Source organism: Carcharhinus amblyrhynchos, chromosome 14 (assembly GCF_965287045.1).
Source record: "Carcharhinus amblyrhynchos chromosome 14, sCarAmb.v2.hapA, whole genome shotgun sequence".
Lineage (NCBI taxonomy): Eukaryota > Metazoa > Chordata > Chondrichthyes > Carcharhiniformes > Carcharhinidae > Carcharhinus > Carcharhinus amblyrhynchos.
The window spans coordinates 6,893,125-6,907,239 of record NC_137337.1 but is presented as its reverse complement, the minus strand read 5'-3'; the positions used below and the strand labels follow the sequence as shown (position 1 = coordinate 6,907,239).

Below are 14,115 nucleotides of genomic sequence, written 5' to 3'. Positions count from 1 at the left end.
AGCTCTGATGGTGCCAAGCTGCACTGCAGTGGAATGAGTAAATGTGAATACCATCAGGAGCTGGTGAAGTATTGAAATCTGTAGTCATTAGCTGGTCATTGCTGGATACCACCTGGTACCAGAACACCATGTATCACAAAGACATCTTTCAACAACCTGTGGTTGCTTTGCTTAAATGCCTCACCTCAATCCATCTAGTGAAGCAGTTGACAATGAAGTAGTATTAGCCACTGTGCATAATAGATCCATTCCCACAGTCTGGTAGGGAACTGTGTGCGGCTAATGGGCTTCCTCTGGACTGCTTGATACAATGCACACATCTGACAGTTTAAAGTTAAAAGTTTACTTATTAGTCACAAGTAAGGCTTACATTAACACTGCAATGAAGTTACTGTAAAAATCCAAGTTACCATACTATGGCGCCTGTTCAAATCAATGTACCTAACTAGTACGCCCTTCAGACTGTGCGAGGAGCACCCGGAGGAAACGCACGCAGAAACAAGGAGAAAGTGCAAACTCCACACAGACAGTGACCCGAGCTCAGAATCAAATCAGAGTCCCTGGCACTTTGAGGCAGCTGTGCTAACCACTGTGCTGCCCTAAAATCATCTAATTTGATTACTCTTGATATTCCTGGTCACCAAACTACAGACTGGACTCACGCTCTGCAATTAGTAATGCCCAAATATCCTTAGTGTATAATATGCAAAATCTCCAGTCAAAGCAAGACACAAATGATCAACTGACATACCAGCAGGTCATTAATTGTGATGTGGTAATTCTGATACTTAAAAGCACACCTTTTTAATGACAGTACCATCAGGACACTGCTGTGGCTCTTTTGTAAGCAGTATTGACGAACACAGATGCACTCTGTCTTGCATCCACTCTTGGTATATCTGTTGTAGAGGTTACTGGCAGTTGTGCTGTCACAAACTAGGAATAGACTGTACCTCAGATTAACATTTTGTGTCATGGGATGGTCGAATGTAGCCCTGTCTGCAAGCATCTGATGCTTCCCCTGTACGTATACTGTCTCGTGAGCAAAGCACATGGGGCACAACTGGAATCTCTGAATTCTGGTGAGTTCCTCCTCAACCAGTAGTGAGACTAATGGCTTGTGATCTGTCTTCATGACGATTTTTAGCCCAATGATATAGTCAAAGAACATAGCTCAAGCCCACGTAAATGCGAGACCCTCTTTCTATAACTGCATACCTAATGCGTGTGTCTGTGAGTGCCCAAGACATGTAATATACCAGTCAGCAGCATCCATCCAACTGCTGTTGGAACAGGATTGCACCTAGTTCTGTTGATGAGGCATCTGCTGTGATTATGGCTGGCAGGAAATGGTCGTAATGAACCAGGATATCTGGTAAGGGCAGCATGTCTTTGTTCTGATTAAATCTTTTCTCCTGATGTGTATCTGAACACCATGCTTGGGCCTTTTTCACTAGGTGTCGCAAGGGCTCTAAGACTTGTGCCAGGTTCACCAAAAATTTTACAAGCTGGTTTACTCTGACCAGGAGTCATTGGCGATCCAGAATGGATGAGTGTTTTTGAAATTCACTGGTTGTCTTTGTTTTACGTGGGTCTGCCATGATGCCTTTGCTGCTCAAAATGATCTAAAAACCAAATGAAGGTCTTAGAGAATTTACACTTATTGTTCAATATTACAAAACATAACCAAAATAAGGAGGTAGACAATGTCAGGAAGCGTAGCAGAGTACATGCTCCTGTCTACATTGATGGGGGTGAAATAGGAATGGTTGAGAGTTTCAAGTTTTCAGGTATCCAGATCACCAACAACCAGTCCTGGTCCCTCCATGCCGACGCTATAGTTAAGAAAGCCTACCAAGCCTCTACTTTCTTAGAAGGCTAAGGAACTTTGGCATGTCAGCTATGACTCTCACCAACTATTACAGACACACCATAGAAAGCATTCTTTCTGGATGTATCACAGCTTGGTATGGCTCCTGCTCAGTCCAAGACTGCAAGGAACTACAAAGGGTCGTGAATGAAGCCCAGTTCATCACACATCCATTGACTCCATCTACACTTCCTGTTGCCTTGGAAAAGCAGCCAGCTTAATTAAGGACCCCATGCATCCTGGACATACTCTTTTCCACCTTCTTCTATTGGGAAAAAGATACCAAATGTCTGAGGACACATACGAACTGACTCAAGAACAGCTTCTTCCCTGCTGTCAACCGACTTTTGACTGGACCTACCTTACATTAAGTTGACCTTTCTCTACACCCTAGCTATGACTATAACACTACATTCTGCACTCTCTCGTTTCCTTCTCTACGAGAGGTATGCTTTGTCTATATAGCTGGCAAGAAACTATACTTTTCACTGTATACTAATACATGTGACAATAATAAATCAAATCAAATACGTTATCTCCTTATACCATGAGCTTTTATTTTCCACAGTAGCTTTTAATGTGGTACATCCTCTTTTGCACAACACATTGCTTCCTCAAAGAGCACCAATTAGTTGTTTAAACGTGATTTCTCTTTCACAACACCATGTTGACAACTACTTTAAACTTGTCCAAGTGCCTTGCTATAATTTCTTTAATATAGCTTCTAATGTTTTCCTAATGACATGGAGTTATTACAGAGAACTGTGTCAATCTCTGACTGTACAATCCCCGGCTACCACCATATTCTTTGTTGCTCCCCGCACTTGAATAGTTGACTGCAACATGATGCCATGATCAGTTAGTTCATCCATCTGCAGCCCCATTCTTATCCAATCAAGCTGAAAACAAAACCTCAAACATATTGGACAATTGAAAAGACTGAGGCTCCTGCCCTCTGAGCCCCTTTATCTGCTTCACTCATACTCCTTGCCCCTGAGCACATCAGAAGACTTGGTCTTAGAGGTGTGACTACATCCTGGTACAAAGAATCCAGGTAACTTTCCCCTCCCTGATGCATTGCAGTATCTGTAGTTCAGTCTCCAGTTCATAAACTCTGAAGCAAAGGTGCTCAAATTTCAAACACTTCTTGCAGACATGTTTGGCCTGGATCAAACTGACATCCAGTAGAGTACACACCTGCTGCAGCTGTGACTCATAAGAACATAATAAGAACATAAGAAATAGGAGCAGGAGTAGGCCATCTAGCCCTTCGAGCCTGCCCCGCCATTCAATAAGATCATGGCTGATCTGTTGTGGCTCAGTTCCACTTTCCCGCCCTCTCCCCATAACCCTTAATCCCCTCTCTTATCAAGAACTCATCACCCACCCGGCCATCCAGTGTGTGTTCTAATTAGCTATTTTATTCATTTAATGTTCTTTTAAAGGTTATATATTTTATAACCTTACTACCAGTTGCTAGACTATTTTGAACATTATGAATAGAATAAGATTTAGTCACTTACCAGATACTCACCAAATAAACTAGCTTCTTCTCCTGTAAGATAGTAAGACCACTTCCTGAAGGCTGAGAAAGTTAGAAAGCAGAAGAGCATCTCTTTCCCTTCCATCATAACTCCCTTAATTACCCAAATCCCAGCACTATTCTAAGTCACACTTCTTGCGGTGAACCTTACCTAAAGCACTTACTTCCCCCTATGTACTGAATTCCCACTTAAGAACATAAGAACATAAGAAATAGGAGCAGGAGTAGGCCATCCAGCCCTTCGAGCCTGCCCCGCCATTCAATAAGATCATGGCTGATCTGTCGCTGCTCAGTTCCACTTTCCCGCCCTCTCCCCATAACCCTTAATCCCCTCTCCTATCAAAAACCCATCAACCCGCGTCTTAAAAATATTTAGCGAGGCAGCCTCCACCACTTCAACGGGCAGAGAATTCCTGAGATTCACCACCCTTTGAGTGAAGAAGTTCCTCCTCAACTCCGTTCTAAACCGCCCCCCTTTTATCTTGAGGCTGTGCCCCCTAGTCCTATTGTCTTTTTTGAGCGGGAAGAGTCTTTCCACCTCTATCCTCCTATCCATCCCATTCATCATCTTATACGTCTCAATGAGATCTCCTCTCATTCTTCTAAACTCTAACGAGTACAAGCCCAGTTTATTCAGCCTCTCCTCATAGCTCAACCCCCTCAACTCCGGTATCAGCCTAGTAAACCTCCTCTGCACTCCCTCCAAGGCCAAAATATCTTTGCGCAGGTGCGGCGCCCAAAAATGCACACAGTGCTCCAAATATACTTCAAACCAAATATACTCACTCCTTCTCTGTCTCACCTCACTGAGCCTATGTTGTAGATGACTGCAGACATTGGTTAACCAACCACGATTCTCTATCACACAGGACTGCTCTATCTACTCCTGCATCTAACTTAAAATTAGTAATGTATCCATTGTTGCATATGTCAGCTTTCCAGAAGGTATATCTGGGATCTTTAACCTTGCCAAGGAAGCATTGTTCATCTTGGTGCAACTCTTCTAATGCATTAGTGGGTTTTTGTGCAAAGATTGCTGGTGGCCCTCTATGTTTACAGTATTTTGATCTGCACTTTTTTCCCAGTACCCCAACCTTTTCCAGTGAAAGTGTTCTGCTGTGCTTGTAGGATGCTGTTCACACCTTTGAGGCTTTTTGGTGCTACCGCATTGGCATGGTTTACCACTGTCTTGAGTTTTAATTGCATACAGTTTCTAGAATATCTTTTGCATTTCATTGTTTAATGAGCTGTATCGTCATTGGAGGTGTTCTATAACATGGTTTTTCTTCCCTTCTTAATATGGTTCTATATTGACAATGGACCCCAAAATGTCTGACAATATATAATCACCTTCTCGAAAGTTAAATAGTCTTTGGATTGAAGCAAGTTAGAAAGGACATTGTCAGTAACCTCAATTACAGTGTGGTTTTGTATCAGCTCAGTCTTAAAGATCACCATATTCACAGTCTTCAGCCAACTTGTACAAAGCATCCAGAGGTTTTCCAGGCTTTTGGATTCTTCCATAAAACTTTGCCCTTTCCAAGATGTTGTTATTCCATAGGTTAAAGTATTTTATCACCTCTGCAAATTTACAGTTAACATTAATACCTTGTCTGACCACATTCTCTGCAATTATATAAATTGAACACAACATATTAACTTGCTCAGCCCTCTGCTTTATTATTCATCTTGATGCAATTCTGTATTGTGAAAATCTCTTACGTGCCCAATTCTGAGTCTGATCTGGCCTTTCCACCTGCCCAAATCATTGTGGAGTTGCTGGCGTTGGACTGGGGTAGGCACAGGAAGTAGTTTCAGGTTAAAGTCCAACAGGTTTATTTAGTAGCATGAGCTTTTGGAGCGCTGCTCCTTCATCAGGTGAGTGCAGGATTTGTTTCACAAACAGGGCATACACAGACACAAACTCAATTAACAAGATAATGGTTGGAATGCAAGTCTTAATAGGTAATCAATCAAGTCTTTACAAGTACAGACGATGCAAATGGAGAGAGGGTTAAGCACACGTAAAAGGTGTGTATTGTCTCACGCCAGCACAGTTACTAAGATTTTGCAAGCCCAGACAAGTCATGGGAGTTACAGACAGTGTGACATGAACCTAAGATCCTGATTTAGGCTGTTCTCGTGCGCAGAACTTAGCTGTCCGTCTCTGCTCGGCGATTCTGCGTTCTCATGTGTCTTAAAGACTGCCTTGGAAAACGCTTACCCAAAGATCAGAGGCTGAATGCCCTTGACTGCTGAAGTGTTCTCCAACAGGAAGGGAATAGTCCTGCCTAGTGATTGCCAAGCAGTGTTCATTCATCCATTGTCATAGCATTTGCCTGGTCTCGCCAATGTACCATGCCGCGGGACATCTTTTCCTGCAGCGTATCAGGTAGACAATTTTGGCTGAGTTGCAAGAGTATGTGCTGTGTATCTGGTGGATAGTATTCTCACGTGAGATTCTGAATCCATCTTTGTTTTCAGTCAGGAGGGGCAGGCCTTAAATCTTTTAAATAGTGCTGCAGTAATAGATTAACTGTCAAGGTTACTGACATTTCAGAACCATTTCAGAATCTCAAAATAAAATGGCTAAAGTGATTAAGGCCAGATAATTACTTTATTGTCGCTGGTGAATCAAATTCAGTAGCTGATTTTATTTTCTATCAGATGGTCAATACATGCAACAGCGTCGACTCTGAACCGAGGCTATGCACTTAAAAATGAAACATCTTCCAGTGCTGCCTGGTTACTGTGCCTTGCTTAGAAGCTTTTAAAAGTTTTTTTTTTAAAACATTTGTTCATTCTTCTGTGCTTTCACTAAGTTCTTCGACTCTGCTTTTCAATCAGGATTTACACAACCTCCATGTTCTAAGGTGGAGTCCTTCTTGAGCCGCAGTTGATTTCTTCTCTGCCTCTCAACCACATCAGTTATGGAGCTTTTCAATTGTTTCATTAAAGTCTCTCATCATGTAATTTTTTTTAAACAGGTCGGATTGCAGATGATTTCTTTTTTTATCTTCAGACATTTTGGAGTCCTTCATCTGCTGCCGCTAAATTGTATATTGTTACAATTGTCTAAGAGGTTTCTTCAGAGGCATAGGTTTTGAACAGTAACTATTTGTGAAACATAACTACATACAGATATACAACACAACAGGCTTTATTACAAAAGGGATGGGAGGAGTATGCAATTCATCCAGCCTAACTACTCCATGGGTTGCACCATTGGTTTAAAAGTTCAATTCTCTTAATTAATTCTCCAATTATCTATCTTCAGCTAATACAACAATAAACATGTGAAAAGCCTGAGTGCAACTTTACACTACTGCTCCTGTGAAGCCCTTTCAGCATTTCACTGAAGGTGCCATAAATGCTAGTTTTGTCTTAGGCATCACGAAGTATACTCCTAAGCATTCCTCTTACCTAAAAGAACCTCTTGTAACAAAGGCCTTGCCATCAAGAAGTAGATATCCTGTTGGATACGTAATTCCATGAAGTATTGCCACCTGCAGTTATTCTGGCATGACAAGAACTTATGTTTATATAACACCATTAACATAATGAAACATTTTAAGTGTTTCACAGAAGCATTATAAAAGAAAACACCCATCCAATGAAGGCAGACATTAGGGCAAATTATCAAAAGCTTAATTTGAGGTAAATTTTAAGGTGTGTGCCTAAAGGTAGCTTCTCACCCTTAAGTCACTGAATTCAGTAATATTTCTAGGCATCTACAGGGAGCTGGAATTGCACAACATGCACCAAGTCAAAACACTCCATTAAAAAAATTCAAAACAGATGGTTTCGCAGAACTGCATTTGCAAAAATTTATATTTTGCAATAAATTAACGAATTGAAATATGTGATTTGCCAGCTTTTCTAGAATTCAAGAATGAATACTGAACATTCCATCTAACATTCCAGCATGTAATTCAAATAAAAGTTCATTTTCTATCTCATTGTAAATGAATTTTCTCATTCTACGTGGCTTATAAGTGTAGAAAAGTAGGATTGTGTCAGACATTGCCAGCTGACCAGCAATTTTCACAGGTAATGCGGTTGCCACTAGAACCTAGAATTGGGCTTGGCTGGCGACTAAAGCAGGGTTGGCCACCATACAGCCTGAGGGCTGGCTGCAATCAATCTTCAGAATGGCTGTCAAATAGGTAAGTTTGAATGAAAGAATCTGTGTGGGGCTACTCCTCCAATCACAGGCTGTTTCGTTCCCATGTTTGCTGCTGATAGGCTCACTAGGCTTCAGCAGTTAAGGTGGCCGAGAAACTTCAGCAATTAAGGTAGACTAGGAAGTCATGTGTTAGCCTGGAATCTTAAAACTGCAAAGCAAATTGTATGTATGTTAGAGTTAGTTGGCTGAGCTAAAATCTCAAAATACATTGTGAGCCAAGAGGCCAGGTTCAAGGAATCAAGGCGACCCCAGAAGTCCTGGAATTTATAGTGAAGATAGATTGACACGCTTTGCACTTGTATAATAAGAACATAAGAAATAGGAGCAGGAGTAGGCCATCTAGCCCTTCGAGCCTGCCCCGCCATTCAATAAGATCATGGCTGATCTGTCGTGGCTCAGTTCCACATTCCCGCCCTCTCCCCATAACCCTTAATCCCCTCTCATCAAAAACCCATCAACCCGCGTCTTAAAAATATTTAGCGAGGTAGCCTCCACCACTTCAACGGGCAGAGAATTCCAGAGGTTCACCACCCTTTGAGTGAAGAAGTTCCTCCTCAACTCCGTTCTAAACCGCCCCCCCTTTATCTTGAGGCTGTGCCCCCTAGTCCTACTATCCTTTCTGAGTGGGAAGAGTCTCTCCACCTCTATCCTATCCATCCCATTCATCACCTTATACGTCTCAATGAGATCTCCCCTCATTCTTCTAAACTCTAACAAGTACAAGCCTAATTTATTCAGCCTCTCCTCATAACTCAACCCCCTCAACTCCGGCATCATCCTAGTAAACCTCCTCTGCACTCCCTCCAAGGCCAAAATATCCTTGTGTAAGTACGGCGCCCAAAACTGCACACAGTACTCCAGCTGCGGCCTCACCAATGCCCTATACAGCCGCAGCAAGACCTCCCTACTTTTATATTCAATCCCCCTCGCGATGAAGGCCAGCATCCCATTCGCCTTCCTGACCACCTGCTGCACCTGCAAGCTGGGTTTTTGCGACTCATGCACAAGGACCCCGAGGTCCCTCTGCACCGTCGCCTGCTGCAGTTTTTCTCCACGCAAGTAATAATGAACCTGCCTTAACTAATGAAAAGTATCAATTATCCAACAACATTGTTAGTTTGAATCTTAATTTAAAGATTATTCTTTTTGCCAGCATGCTCATTCCTTGACATGAATTTTCTAACTCTGGGGGTTAGTATATACATTGAAACACTAGAGAGATAAACAGAACTAAAGCAACAATGATGGTTGGTTACTTATTCCTTCTCTGGGGGAAAGATAATGTGTACAGGCAAGAGGGTGTGGTGGGCAAGTGACAGAACTACTAAGACTCAAATGGCAAGAATGCATGACTTCATGCATTTAGAGCTCGTTTTACATTTTACTTTTTCTTAATTAAAAGCTCATGATTTCAGAATTTAGGTAATGTACAGCATTGCAGATTGAGGCATAATTTATCATAATTCAAAAGATGTTGAAGGCATATACTCATCTCTACACATGCATTACTTTTTAAAATCTCTGCAAAACCTGCTGGTGACAGTATCTCTATTTTACTTCGAAGTATCAGCCTTCAGATGAGTCACTTTCAGATAAGGAAAAGTAATACAGGAAAATAGTATAGATGGTGAGTGCTTCCAGTTCCTCATCACTTTATAGTGGATTGAAAGCAATTGCTGATCAGACAGTTTGTTGCATTTGGTTATGTCAAAATGCGTACGCAGTTGCACTCATTTTATTTCTTAAGTGATGGTTTATTAAAAAAAAGACCTTGATTACATTTTTTGCAAGGTGAGCATAAGTTGTCAAACTCAAAAAGGGTTAGACTCAAACTCAACTGTTACATGACCCTTACCAACATTAAACAAGATATCTCACTCACCAGCTGATACTGTGGCCAAGAATGCTCAAGTGGAAATTTCATGTCATTAGATTTGGATTTTATTTACACAAGTTTCTGTTCCCAGGCTCACTCTAAAAAGTGTATTTACAGAAATACTTAAAAGAATAACTAAGATGCACTAATTTTGTGATGTTTCAATGGAATATTCTTTTAGTTTCATCACAATAGTGAAAGGAAAATATACATTGTATTCTTATTTGTCAAATCAAAATCTGCCTAATTTAACTCCATTTGCTACACAAAGCAAATAAAATTCCAAGCCTAATTTATAATAATCCAACACAATCTTTGCTCTGACCATTATACATGAACACCCTGCCCCATTTCTTAATTGTTTACAATTGGGAAGAAACGCACATGCATTCTAGTTTTTAAAAGAAAACAGTTTTAAAAGTAAACACTCTTATTTCTGTACACCAGAAAACATTGTTAGAAAAAATAGAATCTATTTCCCATACCAGTTCAACAAAATAAGCAAAATACAACAGTAGCTGGAATCAGAAACAAGAATAGAGGATGCTAGAAAAACTCAGCAGGTTTGGCAGCATCTGTGAGGAGAGAAAGCTTCCAGAAGCAAATTTCAGTTGAGCTTGGGTAAGACTTCACCATACAAGAAACCACAATAAATTACTGGGGAGGAAAGAATTACTTTGTCAGGGATTGCATTTCCCCTCAAATTCAAATCACCCAATCACCCTAATGTTCCCAACTCTGTTGAAATCCTGCAATAATTACAAACCACTTCCAACCACCTAGAGCTAAAGCATATTCAAATGTATTTTATGCTTGGTATTTTACCAACGACATATACAAATTCTCAAATTCACATTCTAGGTAAGAGTAGCAAATATCATTCTGTAATTATCACCAAAGATCTACTGATGGAAATTTACCTTCATGTTATCTTCATGTGGCATTGCTATTATTTGCATCTATTTCTAACAATCACATCCTTGTAAATTCTCATCTACCTTGGGTGTGGAAATTTAAATGTGTAAAATCAGTGCCATATTATTCACACTACCCATCAGAATAGAGGTGAAAAAAAACCCAAAGTAAGCATAGGTCCTTTTCATGAAAAGGATCTGACAACTATTTTTCTGCAAAATTCCATCATGCAACAGTTCACTTTTGCAAAATGATCGTTTACCCAACCTTGTAATTTTTCAGAAGATCTGCAACATAGGATCATTTTTGTGTGCCTCCCTTTTAATGATCAGTTTTAAATTTTAAAAGGCATTTTTTGCATTTTAAAAGTTTAAAGACTTAAAGGATTGGAATCACTATACTCAGCACCTGTCAATGTGATTAAAGTCAAAACAGAAAATGTTTGAAATCCTCAGCACCTGTGCAAGTATAGGAAACATTTTTGTTGAATGACATTATCTGAATTAGATTACAGATGTCATTTAAACTTGTCAAAGATTTTGTCAATATTATATTGTTCAATAACTCTTACTAAGGATATTTGGATTCATTTTTAAGATTTACTTTGCTAATATTATATTGTTCATCACCTTTTGTTAAAAGTAATTGAATTTTTCTTTAAGATTTAGATTTGCCTATATTTTGGAGTCTTGTTCGAATGTAATCACAAGAGTCATATTTGTTCACACCTTCATTATGTTGAAACATAAGTTTAAAGTTAAAGCTTATTTGCCAGTATCACAGTAGGCTTCCAATAACACTGCAATGAAGTTACTGTGAAAATCCCCTAGTTGCCACACTCTGGCGCCTGTCCAGGTACACTGAGGGAGAATTTAACATGGCCAATGCAACTAACCAGCACAGCTTTCAGACCGTGGGAGGAAACCACAGCACCCAGAGGAAACCCACACAGACATGGGGAAAAGGCGCAGTGTCCACATACACAGTGACCCAAGCCGGGAATCGAACCCGGGTCCCGGACGCTGTAAGGCAGCAGTGCTAACCATTGTGCCACCTCTAAAATCTAAAGTATGAACGCAGCCAATTTTTTTTTAAAAACTCCAAATTTATTCACACTATCGAGTTTAGTTCGAATGTAACAAGGAAAAGCTTTCTCCTGCTTGGTTCATGCTTACGTTCAAATCAAACTGGAAAGTCATCCCGAGAAGCCTTCAGACCCGAAGCCTTCAGAGCCGAAAGTGAGGGGCGCTAGGACCCAGCGGCAGCCTGGCGGCTCGCACACAGCAACCTGCTAAACGCCAGTGGGGCTGGGGAACTTTGAAAAGACACAGATAATTTATAATTGCTCATGAGTAACACACACAGTGCATACAATCATTCACCTCCATTCAGGCGCAGGGACCTTCTCGCCACTCCATCGCCGCCCCTGTTAAGTCGGGGTTGAATGGGTAGTTCCTCCCCTTCCCCCACGCTCGGCCGGTTCTTCACTTGACCTCGATCTGCGTTAACTGCCGTTTGATTTGAACCGACATTTGAACGGGTGTAGGCTACCAGCTCGCGCACCGCCCCAGCCGCATGCTCCAGACCGTTGCCTTGACACCTCTTCGCAACCGGCTCCTCCCATTGGCTCGCCACGCCCCCGGGGCCTCCGATTCGTCCAACCGTCGCCCTTCCCCAAACCCGATTGGTCCGCCTGGCCGCGCCCTCTTTCTCCTGCGATTGGCCCGGCCGCCTCGCAGCCCTGTGGCTGGTCAGTTGCCCGGCCCGGCAGGTTGTTGTTCTCTCGCTGGCGTGGCGCGAGGCTGGAGAAGGTGCAGCGAGTGTATTTTTCTCTCAGTGCATTGTACATTTTCACTTGGAGCTGGTATACTTGGTCACCACAGTAGGAAGGCTCGCAACACCAGGTTAAAGTCCAACAGGTTCATTTGGTAGCAAACGCCACGAGCTTTCGGGGCTTTGTCCCCTCCGACACAGCGTGCTTGGCCAGTTCCCCGGGCAGCAGCAGGTATTTGAAGGTCTGGCTCTACTGGGAGCTGCTGGTGATGCATATGTTGTAATGGGCGAAGAGGGAAGCCTTGCCTGTGCTGCCCTGCATGATATTGTTGACTAAGGAGTTCGTGATGTTCATAGCCATGGAGGAGATACTGGCGTCGGGGTGAACTTGTTTCATCACTTTGTAAATGTACAGACTGTAACAGTCCTTCCTGGGTCTCTTCTTCTTGCCACTTTTCGTTACCTCCTTTTGGGCTTTTTTGGTGCCCTTCTTGGAAGCTTGGAGTTTCTTTTCTTCAGGCCTGGTGCTTGCAGCCTACAGACACAAAAATGCACAGTGGAAACCGTGGAGCGAGAGGGGAGGTTATCAGCTCTTCAGGATAGGGTTGGATTGTTGTGAGACTTCTTACAGGGCTGGATTGGCCAGGAATTGGAGATCATTCTCCATCCAGCACATGGTTATGTACAACCCTGAAGAAAAATCATTGGGACTTTAAAAAGAAAACAAATTCTGTCATGTCCTTTGAATATTTCTCTTTAGCAGATATAAAAAAAGTGAAAGTTGGGGGTAAAAGTCCTCCTGGCTGACATCATGCACTCATTGATTTGGCACAGGAAGACAGTGTATCAGAAGGGTGGATGTGTTGGCCAACCAATTGGGCAAGTTCATTGAAATCTTACAGTTCAGAAACAGGCCATTCAGCCCATCAAGTCTGCACCAACCACAATCCCACCCAGGCCCTACCCCCATATCCCTACATATTTTACCACTAATCCCTCTAACCTAAGCATCTCAGGACACTAAGGGGCAATTTTAACATGGCCAATCAACCTAACCCACACATCTTTGGACTGTGGGAGAAAACCAGAGCACCCAGAGGAAACCCACACAGACATGAGGAGAATGTGCAAACTCCACACAAGACAGTGACCCAAGCCAGGAATTGAACCCAGGTCCCTGGAGCTGTGAAGCAGCAGTGCTAACCACTGTGCTACCATGCCATTATGTGGCAAAGTCTCCAGGAATAAATTTAATCACAGTTGGCAACCCTATTTCAGGTTGACAATCCTATTCCCTACTCTATTTTAGTATGACTGATTTCCTACAGGAGCTGCCAACGAGCAATATACAGTATTTGAGCACATCAACTGAGCATAGTAATCAGGGCTGATTCACTCAGTGCAGGATTGAATGAGAGCTGCGCTGTCAAAGGTGTTGTCTTTTAGATTTGACAAAAAATGAGGACCCATCTGCCCTCTCAGGTGAACACAAAAGATCATTCAAAGAAGAGCAGGGGTTATTGATACTGCAATCAATAAGTTTAGGTAACAACGCCTCCTCCATGATCATTCCAACACCAGTGCCCCACAAGGCTGTATTCTCAGTCCCTTACTATACTCCTGATACATTTATGATTGTGGCCAAATTCCCCTCCAACTCGATTTTTGAATTTGCTGATGACACCATCATAGTGTGTCAGATCTCAAACCATGATGAGATGGAGTACAGGAAAGAGATAGAAAATCTAGTAAACTGGTGTGATGACAATAGTCTCTCCCTCAATGTCAAAAAAATGAAGGACATAGTCACTGACTTCAGGAAGTGTAGTGGAGGACATGCTCCTGTGTACATCAATGAGGACAAAGTAAAAAAGATTGAGAACTTCAAGTTTTTTCGTGTCCAGATCACCGACAACCTATCCTGCACCCCCACGCTGACCCTAGTTAAGAAA

General features: G+C 42.0%; 1 protein-coding gene across 3 annotated transcripts in view; it reads right to left on the bottom strand.

Annotated features, from left to right (window-relative positions):
* ston2 (stonin 2) overlaps window positions 1–11,965 on the bottom strand; it is a 117,092-nt gene extending 105,127 nt beyond the window's left edge. For 2 of the 3 annotated variants that reach the window (XM_080202215.1, XM_080202217.1), the window contains exon 1: window positions 11,773–11,965. The gene's annotated coding sequence lies outside the window, so the exon portion shown is untranslated. Of the gene's footprint in view, window positions 1–11,565; window positions 11,624–11,772 lie in introns of those variants that run through there. The other variant, XM_080202216.1, reaches the window with a different exon arrangement.
* Between the last annotated feature and the right edge of the window lie 2,150 nt (window positions 11,966–14,115).